The sequence below is a fragment of the Pongo abelii genome, chromosome 16, assembly GCF_028885655.2.
Source record: "Pongo abelii isolate AG06213 chromosome 16, NHGRI_mPonAbe1-v2.0_pri, whole genome shotgun sequence".
NCBI classification, from domain to species: domain Eukaryota; kingdom Metazoa; phylum Chordata; class Mammalia; order Primates; family Hominidae; genus Pongo; species Pongo abelii.
This window is the reverse complement of record NC_072001.2, coordinates 8,715,704-8,727,742: the sequence shown is the minus strand read 5'-3', so window position 1 is coordinate 8,727,742 and position 12,039 is coordinate 8,715,704.

Sequence of the window (12,039 nt, the reverse complement as noted above, 5' to 3'; positions counted from 1 at the left end):
GTGGAATGGAATGGAATCAAAAATGGAATGGAATGGAATGGAATGTGGAATGGAATGAGGAATGGAATGCTTAATGGAATGGAATGGAATGCGCAATGGAAAGTGGAATGGAACGGAATGGAAAGTGGAATGCAATGGAATTTGGAATGGAATGGAATGTGGAATGTAACGTGGAATGGAATGGAATGGAAAGTGGAAAAGAATGAAATCGAACGTGGAATGGAAATTAATGGAATGTGGAATGGAACAGAATGGAATGCAATCTGGAATTGAACAAAATGTAATGTGGAATGGATAGTGGAATGAAATAGAATGGATTATGGAATGGAATAGATTGGAATGTGGAATGGAATGGAATGCAGAATGGAGCGTGGAGTGGAATGGAATGGAAAGTGGAATGGAATGGAATGGAAGGTGGAAATGAACGGAATGGAATATGGAATGGAATGTGGAACGGAATGCAACGGATTGTGGAAAGGAAATTGTCATGGAACGTGCAATGGAATGTGGAACGGAAAGTGGAATGAAAGAAAGGGAAAGTGGAATGGAATGCAACGGAACGAAAAATGGAATGGAATGGAATGGAAAGGAATGTGGAATGGAATCTGACGGAATGGAATGGAACGTGGAATGGAATGGCATGGAATTTGGAATGGAATGGAATGGAACATTGAACGGAATGGAATGGAAGGTGGAATTGAAAGGAATTGAATGTTGAATGGAATGTGGAATTGAATGCAACGGATTGTGGAATGGAACGTGGAATGGAATGTGGAACGGAAAGTGGAATGGAATGGAAGGGAAAGTGGAATGGAATGTAACGAAAAGGAAAAGGGAATAGAATGGAATGCAATGTGGAATGGAATGTGGAATGTAATGTGGAATGGAATGCAATTGAATGTGGAATGGAATGTCTAATGGAGTGGAATGGAATGGAATGGAATTGAATGTGGAATGGAAAGCAAAGGAATGTGGAATATAATGTGGAATGGAGTTTGGAATGGAGTGGAATGGAATGTGGAATTGAATTTTGAATGGAATGGAATGGAACGTGCAATTGAATGTGAAGTGGAATGGAATGGAATGTGGAATGGAATGTGGAATGGTATGCAATGGAATGTGGAATGGAAAGGAATGGAATGTGGAATGGAATGTGGAATGGAATATGGAATGGAATGTGGAATGGAATGGAATGGAATGGAATGGAATAGCAAATGTAACGGAATTGAATGCAATGAGGAATGGAATGCAGAATGGAATGGAATGGAATGGAATCGAATGTGGAATGGAATGTGGAAAGAAAAGGAATGGCATGGAATTGAATGTGGAATGGAATGTGGAATGGAATGGAATGGAATGGAATGGAATGTGGAAAGTAATTGAATGGAATGTGGAATGGAATGCGATACGGAATGGAATGGAATTCCATGAAATGTGCAATGGAATGAAATGTGGAATGCAATGGAATGGAACATGGAATGGAATGTGGAAAGGAATGGAATGGCATGAAAAGTAATGTGGAATGGTACAGAATGGAATGTGGAATATAATGGGGAATGGAATGTGGAATGGAATGTTGAATGGAAACGAAAGAAATGGTTTGGAATGTCGAATGGAATGGAAAGGAATGTGTACTGGAATGGAATGGAATGGAAAGGAATGTGTACTGGAATGGAATGGAATGTGGAATGGAATGTGGAATGGAATGAGGAATTGAATGTGGAATGGAATGGAGTGGAATGCAGAATGGAATGGAATGGAATGGAAAGGAATTTGGAATGGAATGGATTGGAATGTGGAATTGAATGTAATGGAATGTGGACTGGAATGGAATGGAATGTGGTATGGAATGCAGAATGGAATGGAATGGAATGTAGACTCGAATGGCATGTATTGTGGAATGGAATGCAATGGAACTGAATGTGGAATTGAATGGCATGGAATGGAATGTGGAATGGAATGGAATGCAATGGAATATGGAATGTTATGGAATGCAACAGAATGGAATTGAACGGAATGTGGAGTGGAATGGAAGGAAATGTGGAATGGAAAGTGGAATGGAATGGAATGCTTGGAATGGGGAATGGAATGGAATAGAATGGAATGGAATTGAATGGAATGGATTGGAATGGATTGGAAAGTTTAATGGAATGGAATGGAATAGAATGGAATGGAGTGGAATGGAATGGAATGTGTTATGGATTAGAATGGAATGTGGAATGGAATGTGAAATGGAAAAGAATGGAAAGTGGAATGGAATGTGGAACGGACTGGAATGGAATATAATGGAATGTGGAATGGAACAGAATGGAATGGAATGTGGAATGGATTGGAATGGAATGGAATGTGCCGTGAATTGGAATGGAATTTGGAATGGAATGGAATGGAATGTGAAATGGAATGGAATTGAATGTTCGAAGAAAGTGGAATGGAATGGAATGGAATGTGGAATGAAAGATGGAATGGAAAGTGGAAAGAAATGTGGAATGGAAAGGAATGTAAAGTGGAATGGAAAGAAATGGAAAGTGGAATGGAATGGAATGGAATGAGGTATGGAATATGGAATAGAATGTTGAAAAGAATGTAGAATGGAATGGAGTGGAATGTGAAATGGAATGAGGAATGGAATGGAATGGAATGGAATTGGATCTGGAATGGAATATAATGGAATGGAATTTGCAATGGTCGTGGAATGTAATTTAAAGGAACATGGAATGGTATAGCATGGAACGTGGAATGGAATGGAATGGAAGGTGGAATAGAACGGAGTGGAATGGAATGTGGAAAGGATTGGAATGGAATGTGAAATGAAATGTAATGGAATGTGAAATGGAACGCGGAATGGAATAGAACGGAAGGTGCAATGGAATGGGATGCAGAATGGAATGGAATGGATGATCAAATGGAATGTGCAATGGAATGGAATGGAATGTGGAACGGAATGGAATGGAATGAAGTGGAATGTAACGGAACAGAAAGGAATATAGAATGAAATGGAATGGAATGTGAAAGGAATTGAAAAGAATGTGGAATGGAGTGGAATGGAATATGCAATGGAATGTGGAATGGAATGGAATGTAGAAAGGGATGTGGAAAGGAGTGGAATGGAAAGTAGAAGGGAATGTGGAATGGAATGGAATGGAATGTAGAATGGAATGTAGAATGGAATGGAATGGAATGTGGAACGGAATGAAATGGAAAGTGGAAGGGAAGGTGGAATGGAATGGAAAGGAAAGTAGAATGAAATGTGGAAAGGAATGGAATGGAATGGAATGTACAATGGAATGTGGAATGGAAAGTGGAATAGAATTTTATTTGTTATGGAGTGGAATGGAATATGGAATGGAATGGGGAATGGAATGGAATGGAATCTCGATTGGAATGGAACGCAGAACCGAATGTTGAATGGAATGGAATGGAATTTGGAATGGAAAGGAGTGGATTGAGGAATGGAATGTTGAATGGAATGTGAAATAGAATGGAATGGAATGTGGAATGTAATGTGGAATGGAATGTGTATTTTAATACGTATTGGAATGTAATGGAATGTGGAATGGGAAGGAATGGAATGGAAAGGAATAGAATGGAATGGAATGGAATGTGGAATGAAAGAAATGGTATGTGGAATGGAATGTGGAATGGAATGTGGAATGGAATGCAATGGGATGTGGAATGGAATGGAATGGAATGTGGAATGGAATGTGGAATGGAATGGAATGGAATGTGGAATGGAATGGAATGGAATGGAAAGTGGAATGGTATGTATAATGGAATGTGAAAAGGAACGTGCACTGGAATGGAATGGAATGTGGAACGGAATGGAATGGAATGGAATAGAATGTGGAGTGGTATGGAATTGAATGTGGAATGGAATCTGATGTAATGGGGAATGGAATGGAATGGTATGTGGAATGGAATGGAATGGAATTGAAAGGAATGTGGACTGGAATGGAATGGAATGGTATGGAATGTGGAATGAAAAGCAATGTAATGTGGAATGAAATTTGGAATGACATGCAATAGAACTTGGAATGGAATGGAATGGAATGGAATGTGTAATGGAATGGAAGGAAATATGGAATGGAATGGAATGGAATGTGGAATGGAAAGGAAAGGAATGGAATGGAAAGTGAAACGGATTTAATGGAATGTGGAATGGATTGGAATGGAACATGGAAAGGAATGGAATGGAACGTGGAAAGGAATGGAATGTGAAATGGAATGGAATGGAATGGAATGTGGAATGGAATGTGAAATGGAACGTGGATTGGAACGTGGAATGGAATGAAATGGAAAGTGGAATGAAACGTGGAATGTAATGTGGAATGGAATGGAATGGAATGGAAAGTGGAATTGAATGGAAGGGAATGAAATGGAAAGGAATTGAATGGAATGGAATGGAATGTGGAAAGAAATAAATGCTATGAGGAATGGAATGTGGATGGAATGTGGAATGGAATGCAATGGAATGTGGATTGGAATTTAATAGAATGTGCAATGGAATGTGGAATGGAAAGGAATGGAGTTTGAAATGGAATGGAATGGAATGGAAAGTGAAATGGTATGTATAATGGATGGTGAAAAGGAATGTGCACTGGAAAGGAAAGGAATGTGGAAAGGAATGGAATGGAATGGACTGGAATGTGGAATGGAATGCAATTGAATGAAATGTGGAGTGGTATGGAATGGAATGTGGAATGGAATCTGATGGAATGGGGAATGGATTGGAATGGAATATGGAATGGAATGGAACAGAATGAGGAATGGAATGGAATGGAAAGTGGAAAGAATGGAATGGATTGTGGAATGGAATGGAATGGAATGCAATGGAATGTGGAATGGAAAGTTGTATGGAATGGAATGGAACGTGTAATGGAAATTGGAATGGAAAGTGTAATGGACTGGAATGGAATGGAATGTGGAATGGAAAGTGTAATGGACTGGAATGGAATGGAATGTGGAATGGAATGTAATGGAATGAGAATGGAATGGAATGGAGAGGAATGGAATTTGAAATAGAATGGAATGGAAAGTGCATTAGAATGGAATGGAATGTGAAATGGAATATGAAATGGTATGGAATGAAATGTGGAATGAAACGTGGAATGGAACGCAGAATGAATCATGGAATGGAACCTGGAATGTGGAATGGAAAGTAATGGAATGAGAATGGAATGGAATGGAGTGGAATGGAATTTGAAATAGAATGGAATGGAAGGTGCATTAGAATGGAATGGAATGTGGAATGGAATATGAAATGGTATGGAATGAAATGTGGAATGAAATGCGGAATGGAATGCAGAATGAATCGTGGAATGGAACATGGAATGGAAGGTGGAAAGGAATGCAATGGAACGTGGAAGGGAACGTGGAAATTAACGTGGAATGGAACGTGGAAAGGAATGGAATGCCATGTGGAATCGAATGTAATGGAAAGTGGAATGGAACGTCGAATGGAACATGGAATGGAATGGAATGGAATGGAATGTCAAATTCAATGGAAAGGTTCGTGGAATGGAATGTCTAAAGGAACGTGTAATGGAGAGAAATGTGGAATGGAATGGAATGGAATGGAATGTGGAGAGGAATGGAATGAAATGTGGAAGGAAATGTGGAATAGAAAGGAATGGAATGTAAAATAGAAGGTGCAGTGGAAAGAAATGCAATTTGGAATGAAACTTGGAATGGAATGCAATGTGGAATGGAAAGTGGCATGTAATCAGTGGTGGAATGGAATGGAATATGGAATGGAATGGAATATGGAATGGAATGGAATGTGTAATGGAATGGAATGGAATGTGGAATGGAATGAGGAATGGAATGGAAAGGAATGTGGAATGGAATGTGGAATGGAATGGAGTGGAATGTGGAATGTAATCAGTAATGGATTGGAATGGAATGGGATGGAATGTGGAATGGAATGGAATGGAAAGTGGAATGGAATGGAATGGATTGCAATGTGGAATGGAATACGGAATGGAATGGAATGGAATGGAATGTGGCATGAAATGGAATGGAATGTGGAATGGAATGTGGAATGGATTGCAACGAAACGTGAAATGGAATGTGGAATGGTATGGAATGGAATGTGGAATGCAATGGAATGGAAAGTGGAATGGAACGCGGAACGGAACATGGAATGGAATGGAATGGAATGGAATGTCAAATTCAATGGAAAGCATCGTGGAATGGTAAGTGCAATGGAAAGTGGATTGGAATGCTAAGGAACGTGGAAGGGATCATGGAATGGAACGCGGAATGGAATGGAATGGATTGGAATATAATGGAATGTGGAATGGAATGGAATGGAATGTGGAATGGAATGGAAGGGAATATGGAGTGGATTGGAATGGAATATGTAATGGAATTTTGAGTAGAATGGAATGGAATGGAATGTGGAATGGAAAGGAAAGGAATGTGGAAAGGAAGGTGGAAGGGAATGTGGAATGGAGGGCAGTGTGGATTGGAATCGTATGAAGTGAGGAATGGAATGGAATGGAATGTCAAATGCAATGCAATGGAGTGGGGAATGGAATGTGGAATGGAAGGTGGACTGGATTCGAATGCAAGGTGGAATCGAATGTGGAATGGAATGAAATGGAATGTGGAATGGAATGGAATGGAATATGCAATGGATTTGAGTGGAATTTTGAATGGATTGTGGAACTGATTTGAATGGAATGTGGAATGGAATGTGAAATGGAATGGAATGGAATGGAATGTGGAATGGCATAGAATGGAATGTGGAATGGAATGCAAATTAAGGCAGAATGGAATGGAATGGAATGTAGAATCGAATGCAATGGAATAGAATGCAATGTAATGGTACGGAGAATGGAATGGAATGAAATGAGGAATGAAGTGTGGAATGAAATGGAATAAAAAGTTGAATGGAACGTGGAATGCAATGGAATGGAATGTGGAATGGAACGGAATTTAATGGAATGCAAAGGAATGTGGAATGGAATGGAATGGAATGTGGAATGGAATGGAATGGAATGTGGAATGGAATGGAAAGGAATGTGGTATGGAATGCAATTTGGTATGGAATTGAACGGAATGCAATGCTGAATGGAATGGAGTGCAATGTGGAATGGAATGGAACGGAATGTGCAACGGAATGGATTAGAAAGAATGTGGAATGGAATGAAATGGAATGTGGAGTGCAATTGAATGGAATGCGGAATGGAATTTGGAATGGAATGGAATGCAATGAAATGGAACGTGAAATGGACTGGAATGTGGAATGGAATGGAATGGAAATTGGTATGGAATGGAATGTGGAATGGAATGGAATAGAATGTTTAATGGAATGGAATGGAATGTGGAATGAAATTGAATGGAATTTGGAAAGAATTGTGGAATGGATCAGAATGGAATGTGGAATGGAATGTGAAAGGCAATGGAATGGAATGGAAGGGAATGAATTGTGTAAAGTAAAGGAATGGAATGTGGAATGGAATGTAATGGAATGCGGAGTGGGATGGAAAGGAATGTGGAATGTAATGTAATGGAAAGTGGAATGGAATGGAATGGAATGGAATGTGGAATGTAACGTGGAATGGAATGGAATGCAAAGAGGAATGGTATGTTGAATGGAAAGGAATGGAATGTGGAATGGAATTGAATGGAATGGAATGGAATGTGGAATGGAAAGGAATGGAATGTGGAATGCAATGTGGAATCGAATGGAATGGAATGTAAAGGAATGTGGAGTGGAATGGAATGCGGAATTGAATGCAAACCAATGTGTAACGAAACGTAATGGAATGTGGAATGGAATGGAATGGAATGTGAAATGCAATGTGGAATGGAATGGAATGTATAGTGGAATTGAATGGAATGTGGAACAGAATATGGAATGGAATAGAATGGAATGGAATGGAAGGTGGAATGGAACGGAATGGAATGTCAAATGGAATGGAATAGAATGTGGAACGGAATGGAATGGAGTGTGGAACTGAAAGGAAAGTATCTTGGAAAAGAACATGGAATGGATCATGGAACGGAACGTGGAATGGAATGGAATGGAACATGGAATGGAAAGTGGAGCAGAACGTAGAGTGGAATGGAATGAAATGGAATGGAATGGAATGCCGAATGGAATGTCATGGAATGTGGAGTGGAATGGAATGAAATATGAAATCGATTTTGGAATGTAATGGAATGGAATGGAATGGACTGTGGAATGGAATAGAATGAGGAATTGAATCGAATTCAATGTGGAAAGGAATAGAATGGCATATGAAACGGAATGGAATGGAATGTGGAATGGAAAGGAATGGAAGGTGGAATGGAATGTGGAATTTAATGGAATGTGGATTGGAATGGAATGGAATGTGGAATGGAATGCAATAGAATGTGGAATGGATTGGAATGGAATGCGGAATGGAATGGAATGGAACGTGGAATGGATTGGAATGGAATGTGGAATGGAAGGTGGAATCGAATGGAATAGAATGTGGAATGGATGTGGAATTGATTGCAATGGAATGGAAATTGGAATGGAATGCAATGGAATGCAGAATGGAATGGAATGGAATACAGAATGGAACGAAATGGAATGTGGAACGGAATGGAACGGAATGTGGAATACATTGGAAAGGAAGGTGGAGTGAAATTGAATGGTAAGTGTAATCGAATGTGGAATGGATTGGAAAGGATAGTGTCATGGAATATTCAATGGAATGTATTGAAACGTGGAATGGAATGTGGAATGTAACGGAATGGAACGTGGAATGGAAAGTGGAATGGAACGGAATGGAATGTGGAATGGATTGGAAATGAATGTGGAACAGAATAGAATGGAATGTGGAACGGAATGGAATGCAATATGGAATGGTATGGAATGGAATGTTGAATGGAATGTGGAATGGAATGTGGAATGCAATGTGGATTGGAATGTGGAATGGAATAGAATGGAATGCAGAATGCAATGAGGAATGGAATGGAATGGAATGTTGAATGGAACGTGGAATGGAATGGAATGGACAGTGGAATTGAATGGAATGGAATGAAATAGAAATGGAAAAGGAATGGAATGGAATGGACAATGGAATAGAATGGAAAGTGGAATGGAATGGAATGGAATGGAAGGTTTAATGGAGCGGAATGGAATGTGGGAGGAAAGTTTAACGGAATGGGGAAAGGAATGAAATTCAACGTGGAATGGAATGTGGAATGGAATGGAGTGGAATGTGGAAATGTTTGGAATGGAGTGGAATATGGAAAGGAATGGAATGGAATGTGGAATGGAATTTGGAATGGAATGTGTAATGGAATGTGGAAAGGAATGAATTGGAATGTTGAACGGAATGTAGAATGGAATGGAGTGGAATGTGGAATGGTATGGAATGGAGAGGTATGTGTAAAAGAATGGAATGGAATGTGGAATGGAATGTGGAATGGAATGGAATGTGGAATGGAATGTGAAATGAAATGGAATGGAACGTGGAATGGAACGTGGAATGGAATGTGGAATGGAAAGTGGAATGAATGGAATGGAATACGGAATGGAAGGTGGAATGGAATACGGAATGGAAGGTGGAATGGAAAAGAATGGAATGTGGAATGTAATGGAATAGAGTGGAATGTGGAATGGATTTTTACATGGAACGTGGAATGCACTATGGTGTGGAATGAAATAGGGAATGTAATGTGGAATGGAATGGAATGGAATTGAATGGAATGGAATGTGGAATGGAATGAGGAATGGAATGGAATGCAACAGAATGTAATGAAATGGAATGGAATATGGAATGCAATGGAATGGAAAGGAATGCGGAATGGAAAGGAATGGAAAGGAATGGAATGTGTAATGGACTGAAACCGAATATGGAAAGGATAGGAATGGAATGGAATGGAATGGAATGCAATGCGGAATGGAATGGAAAGGAATGCGAAATGCAATGCAATTGAATGTGGAATGGAATGGAATGTAAAGTGGAATGGAATGTGTAAAGGAAATGAATGCAACGCGGAATGGAATGCAGAATGGAATGGAATGGAATGTAGAATGGAATGTGGAATAGAATGTGACAAAGAATGGAAGGCAAAGTTGAATGGAATGTAGAATGGAATGTGCAATGGAATGGAATGAAATGTGGAATAGAATGGAATGGATGGTGCAATGGAATGGATTGGAATGGAATGTGGAATGGAATGGAATGGACTTCGGAATGTAGATTGGACTTGAATGGAAAGGAATGGAATGGAATGTGGAGTGTAATTGAATATGAAATGTAATTAAATGGAATTTGTGATGGAATGGAATGGAATGTAGACTGGAATGTGGAATGGAATTGAATGGAATGTGGAATGGAATGGAATGCAATGCAGAATGGATCGTGCAATGGAACGGAATGGAATGTGAAATGGAATGTGGTATGGAATGGAATGGAAAGTGGAATGGAATGGATTGGATTGTGGAATGAAATGGAAAGGAATATGGAATAGAATGGAATGGAATGGAATCTGGAATGGAATGGAATGGAATGTTTAATATAATGCATTGGAATGTAATGGAAAGGAAGAGAATGCGGAATGGAATTTGGAATAGATTGGAAAGGAATGTAGAATGGAATGGAAAGGAAAGAAATGTGGAATGGAATGCAATGGAATGTGGAATGTAATGTGGAATGGAATGGAATGTAATGTGGAATGGAACAGAATGTGAAAAGTAATGGAATGTAATGTGGAATGGAAAGGAATGGAAAGTAGAATGGAACGGAATGGAATGTGGTATGCAATGGAATGGAATCTAGAATGGAATGGAAAAGAATGGAATGGAAAATGGAATGGAACAGAATGTGGAATGGAATGTGGTATGGAAAGGAAAGGAATGTGGAATGGAATGGAATGGAATGGAATATGGAATGGAATGGAATAGAATTGAAGGTGGAATGGAATGAGATGGAATGCAATGGAATGGAAAGGAATGGATAGGAATGCGGAATTGAAAGTGGAATGGATTGGAAAGGAAGTTGGAATGGAATGGAATGGAATGGAATATGGAATGGAATGGAATGGAATTGAAAGTGGAATGGAATGGAATGGAATGGAAAGGAATGGATAGGAATGCGGAATTGAAAGTGGAATGGATTTTAAAGGAAGGTGGATTGGAATGGAAAGGAAGGGAATGTGGAATGGAATGCAATGGAATTTGGAATGGAATGTGGAAAGGAATGGAATGGAATGTGGAATGGAATGGAATGGAACGTGGAATGGATCGTGGAATGGAACGTGGAAAGGAAAGTGGAATGGAACTTGGAATGGACCGTGGAATGCAATGTGAAATGGAATGGAATGGAATCAAATTGAATGTGGAATGGAAGGTAGTGGAATATGGAATGGAAGGTTGAATGGAAGGCAATGGAATGGAATTTGGAATGGAATGGAATGGTTTATGGAATTGAATGTGGAATGGAATGGAATGGAATGTGAAATGGAATGCAATGGAAGGTGGAATGTAATGTGAAATGGAACGAGACGGAAAGCAATGAAATGTGAAATGGAAAGGAATAATAAGAGGAATGGAAGCTGGAATGCAATTTAATGGAATGTGAAAGGCAAAGGAATGGAATGTGTAATGGACTGAAACCGAATATGGAAAGGAAAGGAATGGAATGGAATGGAATGGAATGCAATGCGGAATGGAATGGAAAGGAAGGCGAAATGCAATGCAATTGAATGTGGAATGGAATGGAATGTAAAGTGGAATGGAATGTGTAAAGGAAATGAATGCAACGCGGAATGGAATGCAGAATGGAATGGAATGGAATGTAGAATGGAATGTGGAATAGAATGTGACAAAGAATGGAAGGCAAAGTTGAATGGAATGTAGAATGGAATGTGCAATGGAATGGAATGCAATGTGGAATGGAATGGAATGGATGGTGCAATGGAATGGAATGGAAAGTACAATGGAATATGGAATGGATTGGAATGGAATGTGGAATGGAATGGAATGGACTTCGGAATGTAGACTGGACTTGAATGGAAAGGAATGGAATGGAATGTGGAGTGTAATTGAATATGAAA